Source organism: Choloepus didactylus, chromosome 25, assembly GCF_015220235.1.
Source record: "Choloepus didactylus isolate mChoDid1 chromosome 25, mChoDid1.pri, whole genome shotgun sequence".
In the NCBI taxonomy this organism is placed as follows: domain Eukaryota; kingdom Metazoa; phylum Chordata; class Mammalia; order Pilosa; family Megalonychidae; genus Choloepus; species Choloepus didactylus.
The window spans coordinates 5,025,746-5,042,274 of NC_051331.1; the positions used below are offsets into that span (position 1 = coordinate 5,025,746).

At 38.1% G+C, this 16,529-nt stretch overlaps 1 protein-coding gene across 1 annotated transcript in view; it reads left to right on the forward strand.

The window, feature by feature from the left end:
- LOC119520251 (zinc finger protein 596-like) overlaps positions 1-16,529 on the forward strand; it is a 46,173-nt gene that overhangs the window by 596 nt on the left and 29,048 nt on the right. The gene's annotated exons all lie outside the window — the stretch shown is intronic.

The following is a 16,529-nucleotide window of genomic DNA, read 5'->3' on the forward strand; positions in this document are numbered from 1 at the left end:
TCCTCAAAATGGACTTACCGCTCCATATCATGAGTGACATGAACTTCAGGCAGGGTGTCTCTACCTCTGGAGGACACAGGCAGGGACAGTGTCTTTTTCTACAAGGGTCAGCTGAGATAGACACAAGGTATGAGCTAACTTCTTTCTCTACCTCAGATCTACGCAACTGGAAGAACTAGGTCCCCAGTAATCAAGAGAATCCCAGGAAAATGAAAAGCATGTTTAAGTTAATTTTTTTGTAATGCATAATCCTAAATGGGCTGATATACAAACTTTGTTAAATGTCCTATAATCTCAAAAGAAAGGGAATTAGTCTTAAAAGGGCTTAATTATGCTATTTCAATTGTGCTATTTCTTTAACCAACAATAAATCAGAAAATCCAGTTCATGCCCCAGGAAATCTGGGTATTCCACAAGTAGACCCCTACTGGGACCCAAATAAACAAGCTGGCAGAAAAAAATCAGATCACTACAAAGCATGCATAATTGTGAGACTAAAAAATGGAGTGCTCAGTAGCACATAAAGCCATTGAGACTTGGTTGCCTGGGACTTGGCTTTGATTCTTGGTCTTGATTTTGTTTGTGGTTTGGTTAAGATTTTGTTCTGTGTTATGTCTTGTCCTTTAATAAAATTCAGGAGGTTGTCTAACAGCTGGATGAAAATCCTTCCATGTTTTGAGAACAGTTATTTGAAGCTTACCTTAAATTTATTCATATAAGCCCAGAGGACCCAATAAATCAATGCAATGTAATTCAGTCTTTCATTTGTAAGAGTGCCCCTGAACATTCGTCAGCAATTGCTGAAAGTTAAGGTGTTCTTAAGTTACCAATCTCAGCACTGGTTAAAATTACATTTAAAGTGTTCTGTAATCATCATGCAGCTCAAGGAAAGGATGGAAAGAAAGCTGTCACCTATAGAGCTAACTGGAAGGCTAATGTCTTAAAAACAGCCCTGAATAAAACTTTTTATCAGCAAAAGGAGTCTGAGAAAGGCAACCCCTGCCATCTCCAAGGAAACTGCTGGGCCCCCAGTATATGCATATTGCTAGGGGAAGGGAAGTTGGAAATGGGAATGTCCCAGCTTGATGCAAAGGGAAACAAGGGACCCCAGCAATCCAGTGTCCGCAGCTGACAGGAGACAGGACAGTGAACCTTAGTGATGAGGTCTAGGGGCACTTTCCATCCATTGGGAAACCATCCTGATCACCCACAAAGAACCTTGTGTCTCACTGCAAGTGGGTAAGAACTTAGTAAAATTTCTGGTAGACAGGAGACTTAATTGCACTTAAAAAGGAATCAGTCCTTGTTATGGGCAGGTCTGAAGTTGCTAATGACTTCTCCCAGCATCAGTAATGCCAAATTGGAAAAAGGTCAATTGACTTACAAAGTTCTTTACCCACCCCTCCCAGTCTGAAATGAACTTACAAGTTCTGACTCTAGGAAGAGGCCTACAAACTGCATTGAAATATATAGGCAAGCCACAAATGCCTAAGGAAGAAGAGCTGTGAAATATGCTTCAATATCCACTTAGATGAAGAGAAGAGACAACATTTTTGCCACCAATTAAAAGATTTTAGAATAATGACTAATAACACCAGGAACTCAAAATTACAAATTTGTCCAGAATTTAAGAGTTATAAATCCAATGATAGAAAATATATGTCCCACAGTACCTAATCCATATTCTCTTCTCATCCATATTTCTGATGAATATACTTATTTTAACTTGAAAGAATGCCATTTATTGAATCCCAATAAATACTCAAAAAACTTTATATTTGAATAAGAAGAACTTGACAAAACTAAGACAGCAGTGTAATTAATATGCTACCACAATGTTTAAAAATGCAAGTTTTGTGCAGAAATGTTCAGGGAATAAAAATCCAGAAGAGACTGTTTTGCAGGGTAGACCCTTTGGCAAGTGGCCATGCCAAAGAGCAAAAAGAAAGGATTCTGAGGTATAAGTAGCTATTCCCAACTTTCAATACCAAATATTTGGTTGATAGCCAAACTTCTTTATCTGGACATAAATGGAAATGGAAAAAAAAAACCAAAAACTTTAAAACGGACATGAGAATGTACAATTGCCTTTGAAAGTTTAACGGCAAATTAATATCCACTCCAGCCTTGGGCCCCCTGGTCCCATGAAAAAATTTAACATGTCTCTCTATGAAAAACAGGGCATGACTTACAAGTTACTTGTGGAAGCTTATATAGGACCAGTGGTTTATTTGTCAAAACAGTTTGACACTGTAGCCCGAGAATGGCCTGCTGACCTGAGGACAGTGGCAACCACTTGTGAATGCTTATGAGAAATGAAAAGTTTACTTTGAACTCCCAACATGCCCTTACTGTATTCAGCAAAAGGGGGACAGGAAGCACTGCTGGACAGTCTTGAATGTCATCCTACAGGAAGCAAAATAACCAGTAGCAAATACTGCCTTTCCCACTGGAAATATCAGCACAAAGAGTGGGATTAATTGCCCTCATAAGTGCCCTCCAGCTGAGTACAAGGCAGATCACGCACCTGCACAGACTTAAGGTATGCTTTTACTAACATCCATGTTCACAAAACAATTTTTAAAACATGGTCAAATAACTGCAGCCAACAAAAACATAAAATATATACATCTAGTTTTTAAGTTGTAAAATACAGCAAGGCATCCCAAGAAATGAGTCATCCACTGCAAAGTACATCTATCCATGGATAACAAAGGCCTAAATAGTGAAAAAAAAAAAGTTAGCAAATAGATTCACAGTCAAGCCAAATGTACTTGGAATCTTCAAGTATTTGGTAGTGCCCAAAATTCCTAGGGAAAATTAACCAAGGCACAAAATAAAAATTATTCTTTTCTTGAACCCCAGGTTGGGCACCAATTTTCACAGGTTGGTCTCTTTACACCTCAAACCTATGCTCTCCATTAGAAAAGGCCTGAGTCTTCTCAGGTTGTGATTCAATTGGTTTGGGCTTCATCAAGTAACCTCCCACTCAATTAAGATCATAGGGACAGACAGTAGTTTATAAGTAAAGAGTCCACCAGGCAAGAATTCAACGTCAACACATTTTTACTAAAGGAGCAGTTAAGGTAAGAGAAACAACTTTACAATGTGAAAATTATTTGATACATTACCAAGCCTGGGTGCCCATGCTCCTGCAGATGCAGCTGGACATGAACTCACAGCCCCCTCTTGTCTGAGTTACAGATTACTTATAGCATTTTTTCATTTAGAGTGTATTTTATTAAGTTATATTCTATTTTGACATTTAAACCATGCACAGTAAATGATGTGTTGTGAAACATGAGTGACCCACAAAGTGTCCTGCTCCATGAGTGATTCACAAGTGTCTTGATCTAAGAGTGGTTCAAGATCAAAGGAGGGTATCCAGTGTTATCAGAGACTTAGCCTTGAATGACTGCAAAACTCTATTGTACATATTTCTACTAATTAAGATATGACTTCTGTAAAAGCAATAAAAGTTACTTTTTACTTACGTGAAATCTAAAACTTAGAAAAGAGATTGCTATTTCTTGTCTCTAACTAATATAGTTTTCTTATTTCATTCTACAATTAGTTTAGCCATTACATCATGTTGATAGACATTTGGTTAGACCTGTATTCAGCATTGCTGCATTACTTACAAGTTTTCTATGATGAAAGTAACAGCTGCAGCCCCAGCTGCAGAGTTCTAGATGGTTACATGTTATCTATTTCTAAGAAGGTTGAGAGGGCCTTTCTGCTTTTTGAAAATTTCACAGTTTTTTTTTTTTTTTTTAAAGTTTAGCTTCTTCAGTACAAACTTCTATTATAGGACCTGAAGGATATGAATCATCTGTCCCAGTTATTATAGCAGGTGCTTTCCACTTTTGATCTCTTGGAAATTGTACTTGAGTGTTTTAAATAAGCTTCTAGATCAGAAGAAATAACTGATTCTTCACTATCAGAACAGAAAGCATCAGGTGGTATATGAGAGCAGCATAGAGAAAAGGAGTCAACATCCTCATTATCAGGTTCCTCAGTGGGGATATTATCCTGTGACAACAGGTCGTTATTTCTTTACAGCACTTTGGAACACAGTCTAGTGTGCTTTCCTGTCAGTCTGAAGAGCTCCGTTTATCATTGCTTGTAGGGCAGATTTGTGGTGATGAGCTACCTCAGCTTTGTTTGAGAGTGTCTTAATCTCTCCCTCAATTTTATTAAGATATATTTACATACCATACAGTCCTCCACAGTGTATGATCAGTTGTTCAAAGTGCCATCATACAGTTGTACATTCATCACCACAAACAATTTTGAGCATTTTCCTTTCTCAAAAAATATATAAGAATAAGAATAAGAATAAAAGTAAAAATGAACATCCAAATCATCCCATCCCCTCATCCCTCCCTATTATTCATTTAATTTTTGTCCCCATTATTTGACTCACCTGTCCATACAGAGGATAAAGAGAGTGTGAGCCACAAGGTTATCACAATCACACAGTTATACCCTGTACACTGTCTAGTTATGCAATCATCCTTAAGATTCAGTGCTACTGGTTTGCAGTTCAACAGTTGCAGGTATTTCCTTCTAGCTCTTCTGGTACACTGAGAACTAAAAAGAGATAACTATGTAATGCATAAGATTTACCTGCAGCATGACATCTCAGCTGAAGGCAGATGGAGCGGCAGCCCCACCCTTCCGAGTGCTTGCCCAGCAGCCGTGCTCCCTCCAAACACTGGGTGGAGGATCCGGTATCTTCAATCATTGAGGTGGTGGCCGTGCTCTTACCTCCACCCTCATCAGGCATCTGGTTGGAAAGCAGAATTTTAAGCAAGGGTCACCTTTCTAATAGTTTGTGATATCATATTCTTCATTTTTATTTAAGGCCTCATCAGAATTAGCCTTAGTGTTCATATTTCCACCAATAGTCTCTTCAAAGCAATCTAGGCCTTTTTTTCTCAAGAACCTCACAATTCTTGTCTCTTGTCATCACACAATTCCAAAGCTGTATCCAGATTTTTGTTATTTGCAGTGGCAGTTTGCCAGGAAGCTGAAAACAGATATTGAAAAATGGGAATTTATTAGCTTCCAAGCTTACAGTTTTGAGGCCATGAGAGTGTCCAAATCAAGTCCTCAAGGCAATGCTTTCTCCCTGAATGCTGGCCGGTGGGGATCCTGGACCCCTGTCACGTGGCAAGGCACGTTGTAGCAGATGATGGTGTCTCTCTTCCCTGCTGGGTTTTTTGCTTTCAGCTTCTTGCTTCCCTGACTTTCTCTCTCTTTGTCTGAATTACACTCTTTTATAAAGGGCTCCAGTAAGAGGAGTAAGACCCACCCTGGGTCATGTCTTAACTGGAGTAACCTCGTGAAAACCTCCTTCCAATAAGTTTATACACACAGGAATGGACTCACGTGAAGAACATGATTTTCTGGTGTGCGTACGGTCCCAAACCACCACATCCTATTTGGTTCTGTTTTAAAATTTCTAAGACTCTCATTGTTTTCCTCATATCCTATAGTTTTTTCCTCATCTCCTTGAACATTTTTAAGATTATTTTTTGAGGCTTTGTTCCATGTATCCACATTCTCATCTTATTCATTGGTATTTTCTTGATTTTTATCCTTTCTGTTTGGATGAGCCATAATTTCCTATTTCTTTCTTTGTCATGTACTCTTGTTGCTTAGTGTACATTTTAATGTTTAAAAATGTTAACTCGGGGATTTATTGCCTGACATGCCTGTTTCTTGGTATTGTAACCAGCTAGTGATAAGGCACATTTTCTTGAGTCTCAACCCCCCTATCAGAAATGTCTGCCCAACATGAAGTGTGCAGGGTTTTTCCTGTCTTTCTGAGCCTCTGTCTTAATTCTGGGCTTTGGTTATTAGTTGTTTTGGAGTTCTCCTGTTAGGTTGTCCCCTCTGTTTCCCAGGAGACAGACCTCCTTTTCCCAGGTATTTGATGCCTGCAGGACTTTGTCCCAGACAGTCCCATACTGTCTGTCTCTCTAGTTTTATATCTCTATATATTTTTTTACAATTCTTTCATTGTCTCAAGCTACTTATGCCTGGAGGAAAAATTCTTGGAGGGAGGCACACCTGAAAGAACTTTCTCAAGTCAGTCTCTCCCAGCAAAAACAGTGCCAGGGGCTCACAGAAAGGCTGCAGACCAGCTCCAAATTTCTCTGGGGATGGGGATCAGAAAGGGTGTAAAGAGCTTCTCTGACAGCTCCCCATAGCTGAGTTTTCCTGGCCTGCCCAGCAAATGCAGCCATTCAGCTAGCTCCCCAGTAGGCATGAGGATGTGCAACATCTTTAAATCTCTACCACTGCTGCCCCTGTTCCAGAAGGTTAGAAATAATGGCTGCCACTGCCTTTGTCCAGGGTGGATTGAATCAATTGCTGCCCTCAGAGCCAGGCTCTCACTGATCCAAATTCACTAATCCAAAGCCATGGTCAGTGATCAGTCTTGCCCACCTCTGTTCTTGGGGAAGAGAAATTTTATGTCCCTTACTGCCACCAGCAAGCTAGCCATGGACAGGTGCCTGGTGGGGGGTGGGCAGCTGTAGCCACCATGCCGACAGCAATTAACTGTTCTTTATTTAATTTATCTGCTCTTCCCTGATTGCTGTACATTGTTCTTCTCTCCTCTGGAGTCTTAAAAGTTATTGTTTCAGAGACTTTCTGCCTGTTTAATAATTGATTTTGTGGAAGGACGTTCCTGGAGCTCCTACTCCACTATCTTCCCACTAGCCTCCGTCTTCTTCATGATTAAAATGGAAATTTTGTTGCAAGGTTTAATGAGATGACCTTTGCAAATCTGCCTAATAACTTCTCTAGTTGCTGCTCAGAAAGAGAAGCCTGAGCTCCCATCCCCATTCCCTTTTGTGTGGGAACGTGGCCTTCATTACATTACATTACTGGAGTACAATTGTGAACTCACCATTTTATTCTTTTTACATTAATGGTTTTGCTATCTATATCATTTTCAAAACCTTACCTCCTTTGTCTGGTGCTTCATTGATCTGTAGCTAGTGCACTTTTAATTTGAGGTCTAAAAATTGAAAAGTAGTTAGTACCATGTGGATGAGATTCCAGGGTGCTGAAATTTCCCATGGAATGAGACAACTCAAACAAAGGTGTCTGTGTCCTCAAACTGACATTCCAAAGAGGAGATTTATGACAGAAAGAAGCCAAATTGCACATATAGAATAAAGTGGGTTCTTACTGTCACAAAGAAGAGACATTTTAATTGGTTATGGTACTATCGAAGTTTGCTAGTAGTTGCCACCATGGGTATTGACCCATCCTGAAAAATGCCAGGTGTAATGAGGAAATAAAAATATATCTTTCTTAGTCCCTTGGCTTTGGAGTCATACAGTGTTTCAGTTTCTATCTTTCTTTAATGTTAGAGAAGAAATATATTCTTCTTGTTTTCTAACTATGGGATTCATATTTGAAAGTAGTCATTAATTGTAGAATAATGTAATTACAGTATTAGATAAGAGATATCAAAACATTACATATGCTGTTTTCAAGAAGCCAAGAAATAATTTTTATTTATGTCTATCAGTACGTCCTGAGATTTAACCTGTCATTGAAAAGACAGAATCATAGGACTTTTTTCTTTTTTTATTAAGATTTATTCACACACCATACAGTCATCCAAAATATACAATCAATTGATAACATTACCATCATGCAGTTTTTCATTCATCACCCCAGTCTATTTTTTTTTAACATTTTCCTTGTACCAGAAAAAGTGAGAATAAGATTAGAAAAATGAGAGTGAAAAAAGAACATGCAAATCATCTCCCCATCCTGCCCTATTTTTCCTTTAGTTTTTCGCCCCCATTTTTCTACTCATCCATCCATACTGTATAAAGGGGAGCATGATCTAGAAGGCTTTCACAATCACATTGTCACCCCTCATAAGCTACATTGGTATACAATTGTCTTCAAGATTCTTGGCTACTGGGTTGTAGTTTGATAGTTTCAGGTATTTACTACTAGCTATTCCAATTCATTAAAACCTGAAAGATTTGTCTATATAGTGCATAAGAGTGCCCACCAGAGTGACCTTTTGACTCCATTTGGAATCTCTCAGCCACTGAAACTTTATATCATTGCATTTCACATCCCCCTTTTGGTCAAGAAGATGTTCTCTATCCCATGATGCCAGGTCCAGATTCATCCCCAGGAGTCATATCCTGCACTGCCAGGGAGATTTACACCCCTGGTAATCAGGTCCCATGTATGGGGGAGGGCAGTTAGATCAACTGCCGAGTTTGCTTAGCTAGAGAGAGAGGGCCACATCTGAGCAACAAAGTCTATATAAATATATGGTAGTGGTTAAGGATATAAGAATATATAAGGAGATGAGGGATAAAAAGTAATGGGAGGTTTAGAAATACTTTGGATTACAATTATCTAAGAAGCCCCCTCTGCCCAATGACATACATGTAGGGAAGATAGAGCCAGGCCAAAACCTGCAGGACCAGGTTTCCAGGAAGAGGCAACAACAGGTGCAAATGAAGCTCTGTGGATAGACAAACCAGCCAATGGAATATTACTAATCATTGAAAATATACCCACATATATGAAAACAATATTATAGAAGTCCTGAACAGATAGCTGGATTTAACAAGATATAACAAGAATTTTACTGACAAAGAAATCGGAATGGCCAATAGACTTATAAAAAGATACTCTCAATATATTAGAACCACAATGTATGTCATTTTACATTTACAGTATTGGCAAATATTTTAAAAGGTATGACATTTTGAAGTGCTGGCAAGGATGTGGAGCAATAGGTACTCTTTTATACTCTGCTGGAAGGTGTGTAAAGTTAGTTTAATTGCAGTGGAAAACACATTTAATTATCTAGTAGAAATATTAGGTGCATGAAAATGCAATTCTCACCCAGAAATGCTCTAGAGAAATTCTGATGCATGTCTAAATACAAGAGATAAATATTATATGAATGTTCATAAGAGTATAGTTCTTTTTCTTTTAACTTTTTATTTTGAAATTTTTCAAATTTACAAGTTGCAACAGTGATACAAAAACAGTACAGATATGTGGTTTCCAAATATTGTCTCCCATTGCATAGGCTACCTTTTTCCTTTTCTGACACGGTCCTTTGAGATACAAAAGTGTTTAATTCTGAGGAGATCCCATTTTTTTATTTGTTCTTTGGTTGCTCGTGCTTTGGGTGTAACGTCTAGGAAGCCACTTCTCTCACAAGATCTTTAAAATATTGTCCTACATTTTCTTCTAAGAATTTTATGGTCTTAGTGCTAATGTTTATGTCTTTGATCCATTTTGAGTTAAATTTTGTTTAAGTTGTGAGGTAGGAGTCTTCTTTCATTCTTTTGGAAAAGGATATCCAGTTGTCCCATTGCCATCTATTGAAGAGGCTGCTCTGTCTCAGTGGCTTTGGCTTGACTGCCTTATCAAAGATCAATTGTCCATAGATGTGAGGGTCTAATTCGGAACACTCAATTCAATTCCATTGGTCAGTATATCTATCGTTATGCCAGTACCATGCTGTTTTGACCACTGTAGCTTTGTAATATGTTTCAAAGTCAGGTAGTGTGGTGCCGGTTTGAGTGTATTGTGTCCCCCAAATGCCATTATCTTTGTGATCTTGTGTGGGGCAGAAGTTTTGGTGCTGGTTAGATTTGCTTGGAATGTGCCCCACCCAGCTGTGGGTGGTGACTTTGGCGGGATACTCCCATGGAGGTGTGACCCCACCCATTCAGGGTGGGCCTTGATCAGTGGAGCCATATAAAACATGCTGACTCAAAGAGACTGGACGCAGTGCAGCTGTGAGTGACATTTTGAAGAGGAGCAAGCTTGCTAGAAAGGAACGTCCTGGGAGGAAGCCATTTTGAAACCAGAACTTTGGAGCAGACGCCAGTCACGTTCCTTCCCAGCTAACAGAGGTTTTCCGGATGCCATTGGCCATCCTCCAGTGAAGGTACCCGATTACTGATGTGTTACCTTGGACACTTTATGGCCTTAAGACTGTAACTTTATAGCCAAATAAACCCCCTTTTTATAAAAGCCAATCCATCTCTGGTGTTTTGCATTCTGCAGCATTAGCAAACTAGGACAAGTGTGAGATCTGCCACTTTGCTATCATCATTATCTAATTCTAGTAGATTTGCTGTAGATTTTTCTGGATTTCCTACATATGGTATCTATAAATGTCTGTCAAGTCTAGTTCATTTATCATACAATTCAGCATCTCTGTTTCATTATTGATCCTCTGTCTAGATGTTATATCCATTGATGAAAGTGGTGTATTGAAATCTCAGCTATTATTGTAGGAGTATTTCCTTGTACTTTGTGTTCTCAGTGTTTGCCACGTGTGTTTTGGGGTACTCTGACTTGGTGCGTGAATAGTTATGATTGTTATGTTTTCTTGATGAATTGACCTTTTGTTCCAGTTTGCTAATTCTGCTATCATGCGAAATAGCAGAAATGAATTGGCTTTTATAAAGGAGGTTTATTTGATTATAAAGTTAGAGTCTTAAGGCCATAAGGTATCCAAGGTAAGGCATCAACAGAGTACTTTCTCTGAAGGATGGCCATTGGCATCTGGAAAACCTCTGTTAGCTCAGAAGGCACGTAGCTGGTATCTGCTTGCTCCCAGGTTGTGTTTCAAAATGACCTTCTCCAAAATGTTGCTCTTGGGACATTTTGTCCTCTCTTAGCTGCAGCTGCTCTCCCAAGTGTCACTCTCACTTGTGTAGCAGTGAGCTCCTCTGTCTGAGCTTATATAGTGCTCTAGTAAACTAATCAAGGCCCATGCTGAATGGGCAGGGCCACACCTCCATGGAAATTGTCCAATCAGAGTTATCTCCTACAGTTGTGTGGGTTGCATCTCCATGGGAATAGTCAAGGAATTACAATCTAGTCAACAGTACTACATCTGCCACACAAGATTGCATCAAAGATAATGGCATTTTGGAGAACATAATACATTCAAATTATTACACCTTTTATTAGTATATAGTGTCCTTCTTTGTCTCTTTTGTTTTCCTTTTTTAGAGTTTTTTATTAAATTTATTTTTTTTGGTACAAGGAAAATCTTCAAAAAATAGATTGGGATGATGAATGCACAACTATATGATACTACTGTGAACAGTTGATTGTACACTTTGGATGATTGTATGGTATGTGACTATATCTCAAATAAATTGAATTAAAAATACCCAAATACCATATAATTTTTCTTCCCCTCTTTGGGGAATTTCCAATACCAGTAATTACAGTGTACTAAAAACATTGTTAGGATTACATTTAGATTTCAACTCGCCACCAGACCAAGTGGCATTTTTACAGCAAAGAAAAATCAAAGTTCCACATGGGGTCAAAGTCATTACCACATTCCCAAGTCCCAGTGAGATGAAGGCTATTGGACTGACTGGATGTTGGGAAGCTGTTAACTCAGGACAGACTACTACAGGCATATCTAAGAAAGACTCAGCAGAATCCAGGCTTCCAAAGTCCCCACTGCCATTATTATCAGTCCATATGTCCCCATCCCAAGTTTCAGGATCCCATTCTTTTCGAATCAATGCCTTTACTTTAACAGCACACACACCATGAGGTTGAGATTTCAGTTTACATTGTAAATCTGCTACTCACACAATGAGACTCTGGTCTGGTTTCAGAAATCTCAGGTCTGTGGCCCCAGGAAACCTATGTGGCCACATGAACCTATCCATCACAGTGTATAATTTTCTTTCTTTCTTTTTTCTTTTTTTTTTTTTTTTGTAGTATCTTTTTCTGACTTTGATGTTAGGGTGATGTTGGCTTCATAGAATGAGTTAGGTAGCTTTCCTTCTTCTTCAAATTTTTTGAAGAATTTGAGCAGGTTTGGTACTTAGTCTTCCTTGAATGTTTGGTAGACCTCACATGTGAAGCCATCCTTTCCTGCACCTTTGTTTTTTGGCAGCTTTTTGATGGCCATGTAGACTCTAGCTCTTGTGTTCCTAAGAAAGAGTCCTTGCACTTCTCTTATTGTCTGGCAGATGGTGATGTTCAATAATTTTATCTTCCTCAGAGGCTGCTCTGCTTCTGAGCACAGCAGGCCAGAAATGTGGGACCCTTATGCCCTCACTCTGCCAGCCAAAATCAGGCTTCATGTGGGGGTCCACCCATGGCAAAGCACTCCCCCAGCTGACTGAGCACTCCAGCTTTACCCACGTTGAGGAAACTGACCACTGGCTGCTGCTTCCCTCATGGATGGGGGAAGTGCTTTCAGACCCAGGGCTGGAACAATTTCTCTCTCCATGTTTCCCAGTCTCTTTTCCCCTCACTGATCTGGGCCTTGAAATGTTCTCCCCTTCCACAGGATCTTCAAACAGTGAGGGTGTTTTTCACTGCTGTGAGATTTTAAAATCTGTGTCCCTTCTGGGAGGGGTCCTGCCTGAAGTTTCTGTTCCTTTCCCACGTGAAGACAGAATGAGAGGGAGGGGAGAGGATCAGCTGGTCTGGGTTGGAAAATTCCTACCTGATATTGCTTCTCTTTCTTCAATTCAGCATGTGCAGGGTCTCTCTCCTCCAAAGTTTCAAAGAATTCAGAATTGTCCTTTATTTCATTGAATCTCTGGAGAGCTTTTCAGTAGCTGTTTATGTTGCCATGTTGATGATGCCATCCCGTCTATTTCTTCTTGAGTCAATGTTGGTTGTTCATGCTTTTTTAGGAAGTTGTCCACTTCTTTTAAGTTGCCAGATTTATTAGCCTATAGTTGCCTGTAGTATCCTCTCATTATCTCCCTTATTTCTGCAAGATCAGTAATGTCCACTGTCCCATTTCTGATTGGATTTATTTGCATCTGCTCTCTTTCTTTTTTTTTATCCTAGCTAAGGGTCCATCAATTTTAATAATTCCCTCAAAGAAATTGATTCTCTCTATTGTCTTCCTGTTGTCAATTTCATTTATTTCCCCTCTAAAGTTTATTTCTTTCCTTCCTTTTGCTTTGTGGTTAGTTTGCTGTTTTTTTTCTGTAATTCCTCCAAGTGAACAGTTAATTCCTCAGTTTTTTCTATTTCTTCTAATATAAGCATTTAGGGCAATAAATTTCCCTTTCAGCACTGCCTTTGCTGCATCCCATAAGTTTTGATATGTTATGTTTCCTTTTGCATTTGCCTCAGGGTATTTACTAATTTCTTCCTTTTCCCACTGGTTGTCAAACTGTGTTATTTAGCCACCATATATTTGTAAATTTTCAGGCTTTCTGCCTATTATTGGCTTTCAACTTCATTTCATTATGGTTCATGATGATGTTTTCTATAATATCAGTTTTTTTAATTTGTTGAGACTTGCTTTGTGCCCAACATGTGGCCAATCCTAGTGAATGTTCCCTGAGCACTTGAAAACAACATGTATCTTTCTGTTGTGGGGTGTAGTGTTCTGTAAATGTCTCTCAAGACTAGTTCATTTATCATGCAATTCCACTTCTCTGTTTCCTTATTGATCCTCTGTCTAGATGTTCTATCCATTGATGAATGCAGTGGATTGAAGACTTTATTATTATAGAGGTATCTGCTTTTGCCTTCAGTGTTGTTGGTGTTTGCTGCATGTGTCTTTGGGCACTCTGACTTGCTGAATAAGTATGATTGTTATGTTTTCTTGATGAATTTTCCTTTGTATTAATATATAGCATCCTTCTTTGTCTATGTTATTTGTTTTACATTTGAAGTCTAATTTGTTATGAAAACAGCTACTTCTGCATTTTTTTCTGGCTGTAGTTTGTATGAAATATCTTTCCAACCTTTCACTTTCAGCCTATTTTTTCCTTCTGTCTAAAGTGAGTTCTTTGTAGATAGCATATAAATATGTCTTATTTTTTAATCCATTCTGCCAGTCTATGTCTTTTTATTATGGCATTTATTCCATTAGTATTTAGTGTTATTATTGTAAAGGTAGTACTTCTATTTTGTCTTTTGAATTTTATATGTCATATCTCATTTTTTTCTCTCTGTCTCTTTTTACCCTTTCTGATAGTCTTAATTTCTACACTCTTCTCCTAATCTCTCTCTCTCTCTCTCTCTCTCTCTCTCTCTTCTGTCTTTTCCTATCAGCCTGTAGCAGTCCCTTTAGTATTTCTTGAAGTGCAGGTCCCTTATTCACAAATTCTCTGTGTCAGTCTCTCTGAAAATATTTTATTCTCTCCCTAATTTTTGAAAGACACCTTTGCCAGATATAGATTTCTTGGTTGGCAGTTTTTCCCTTTAGGCTGTTATCTCTTTCACATGGCTAGTTACTCTCAGAAAACTTTAATTCTTGTTTCTGTCCTTGCCTTGAGCAGTGCTGAGGCAGCTCCAAGAAAGACTGCTTTTCTTTGGGGGAACATCAGCACCCTGCCTGTGTGAACTGATAGTTTTTTGCTGCCATCTCAGCCATTCCACCCATTCCCCAAAAGTCCCTGAAAACATGTCTGTTCCAGACAGTTACTGGCTATTTACCAGCTTCCCTAGTTAATTAACTAGCTTCCACACCTCATCACTCCACCATCTTGCTCACCCCTTTTGGTCAATTTTGAGTTAAGTTTTCAATATGTTGTGGGATAGGGGTCCTCCTTTGTTCTTTTCATTTGGATATACAGTTCTCCCAGCACCATTTATTGAAGAGACTATTCTTTCCAAATTGAGTGGACTTGAAAACATTGTCAAAAATCAATTGGCCAGATATGAGGGTCTGCTTCTGAATTCTTAATTTGATTCCTCTTGTTGCTATGTCTGTCCTTGAACCAGTATCATAATGTTTTGGTTACTGTGGCTTTGTAATATGCCTTAAGATCAGAAAGTGTAAGTTCTCCAACTTTGATCTTCTTTTTCAAGATTGCTTTACTATTCGGCGACACTTACCCTTCCATATAAATGTGAGGATTTGCTTTACATTTCTTCAAAGAATGCTTTTGTGATTTTGATTGTATTGTGTTGAACCTGCATATCATTTTGGGTAGAATCAATATTTTAAAAATATTTGGTCTTCCAATCCATAAGCATATCATGTTCTTCCATTTATTTATGTCTGTGATTTCTTTTCACAATGTTTTATAGCTTTCTGTGTAAAAATACTTTATATCCTTGATTGGATTCATTCCTAGATATTTGATTCTTTTATTTCCTATTGAAAATGTAATTTTAAAAAATTCTCTTCCAATTGTTCATTACTAGGGTATAGAAAAACTACACATTTTTGGGTGTTGATCTTGTACCCTGTCAGTTTGCTGAATTAATTTATTAGCTCTATTAGCTTTGTTGTGGAGTTTAATGGATTTTTTTGTATATAGGATCATGACATCTGCAAATAGGAAAAGTTTTATTACTTTTTCTCCAATTTGGATATCTTTACTTTCTTTCATTTGCCTAATTTCTCTAGCTAGAACTCCCAGAAAAAAATGTTGAATAGCAGTGGTGACAGTGGGCATCCTTGTCTTGTTCCTGATCTTACTTAGAGGTAAAGCTTTAGTCTTTCACCATTAGGTATGATGTTAGCTGTAGGTTCTCAAATATCTCCTTTATCATGTTCAGGAAGTTTCCTTCTATTCCTAGTTTTCTAAATGCTTTTATCAATAAGGGGTGCTAGATTTTGTCAAACACCTTTTCTTTGTCAACTGGGTGGTCATGTGTATTTTTCCCTTCATTTGTTAATGTGGTATCTAAATTAATTTATTTTATGTTAAACCACCCTGCATACATGGAATAAGTTACTTCAACATGTTGTCTAATACTTTTAATTTGCTGTTGTATTTAGATTGCTAGTATTTTGTTCAGGATTCTTTGTCTATATTCATAAGAGATACTGGTATGTAATTTTGTTTTCTTGTGTTATCTTTATTTGGCTTTGGTATGAGATGTTGGCTTCACAGAATTAACTAGGAAGTATTCCCTTTTCCTCACTTTTTGGAAGATTTATAATATGATTTGTGTTAATACTTCTTGCAATGTTTGGTAAATTCCTCCTTGAAGTCTAATTCTGGGCTTTCCATTTTTGGAAGTTTTAGATAACTGATTCAGTCCTTTTACTTGTTATTGATATGTTGAGATCTTCTATTTTTCCTTGAATCAGTGTAGGTAGTTTGTGTGTTTGTAGGGATTTGTCCATTTCCCATAAGTTATTTAATATTGTAGCATATGATTGTTCATAGTTTCCTCTTTTTTTTTTTTTGCAGAGAACTTTTCCTTTATGCTTTAATCTCTTCTGCTGTCTTCTATTCTTCTGTTTTCTATGATTTTTTTATCATCATTTTATTGAGATATATTCACATACCACGCAGTCATACAAAACAAATTGTACTTTCGATTGTTTACAGTACCATTACATAGTTGTACATTCATCACCTAAATCAATCCCTGACACCTTCATTAGCACACACACAAAAATAACAAGAATAATAATTAGAGTGAAAAAGAGCAATTGAAGTAAAAAAGAACACTGGGTACCTTTGTCTGTTTGTTTCCTTCCCCTACTTTTCTACACATCCATCCATAAACTAGACAAAGTGGAGTTTGGTCCTTTTGGC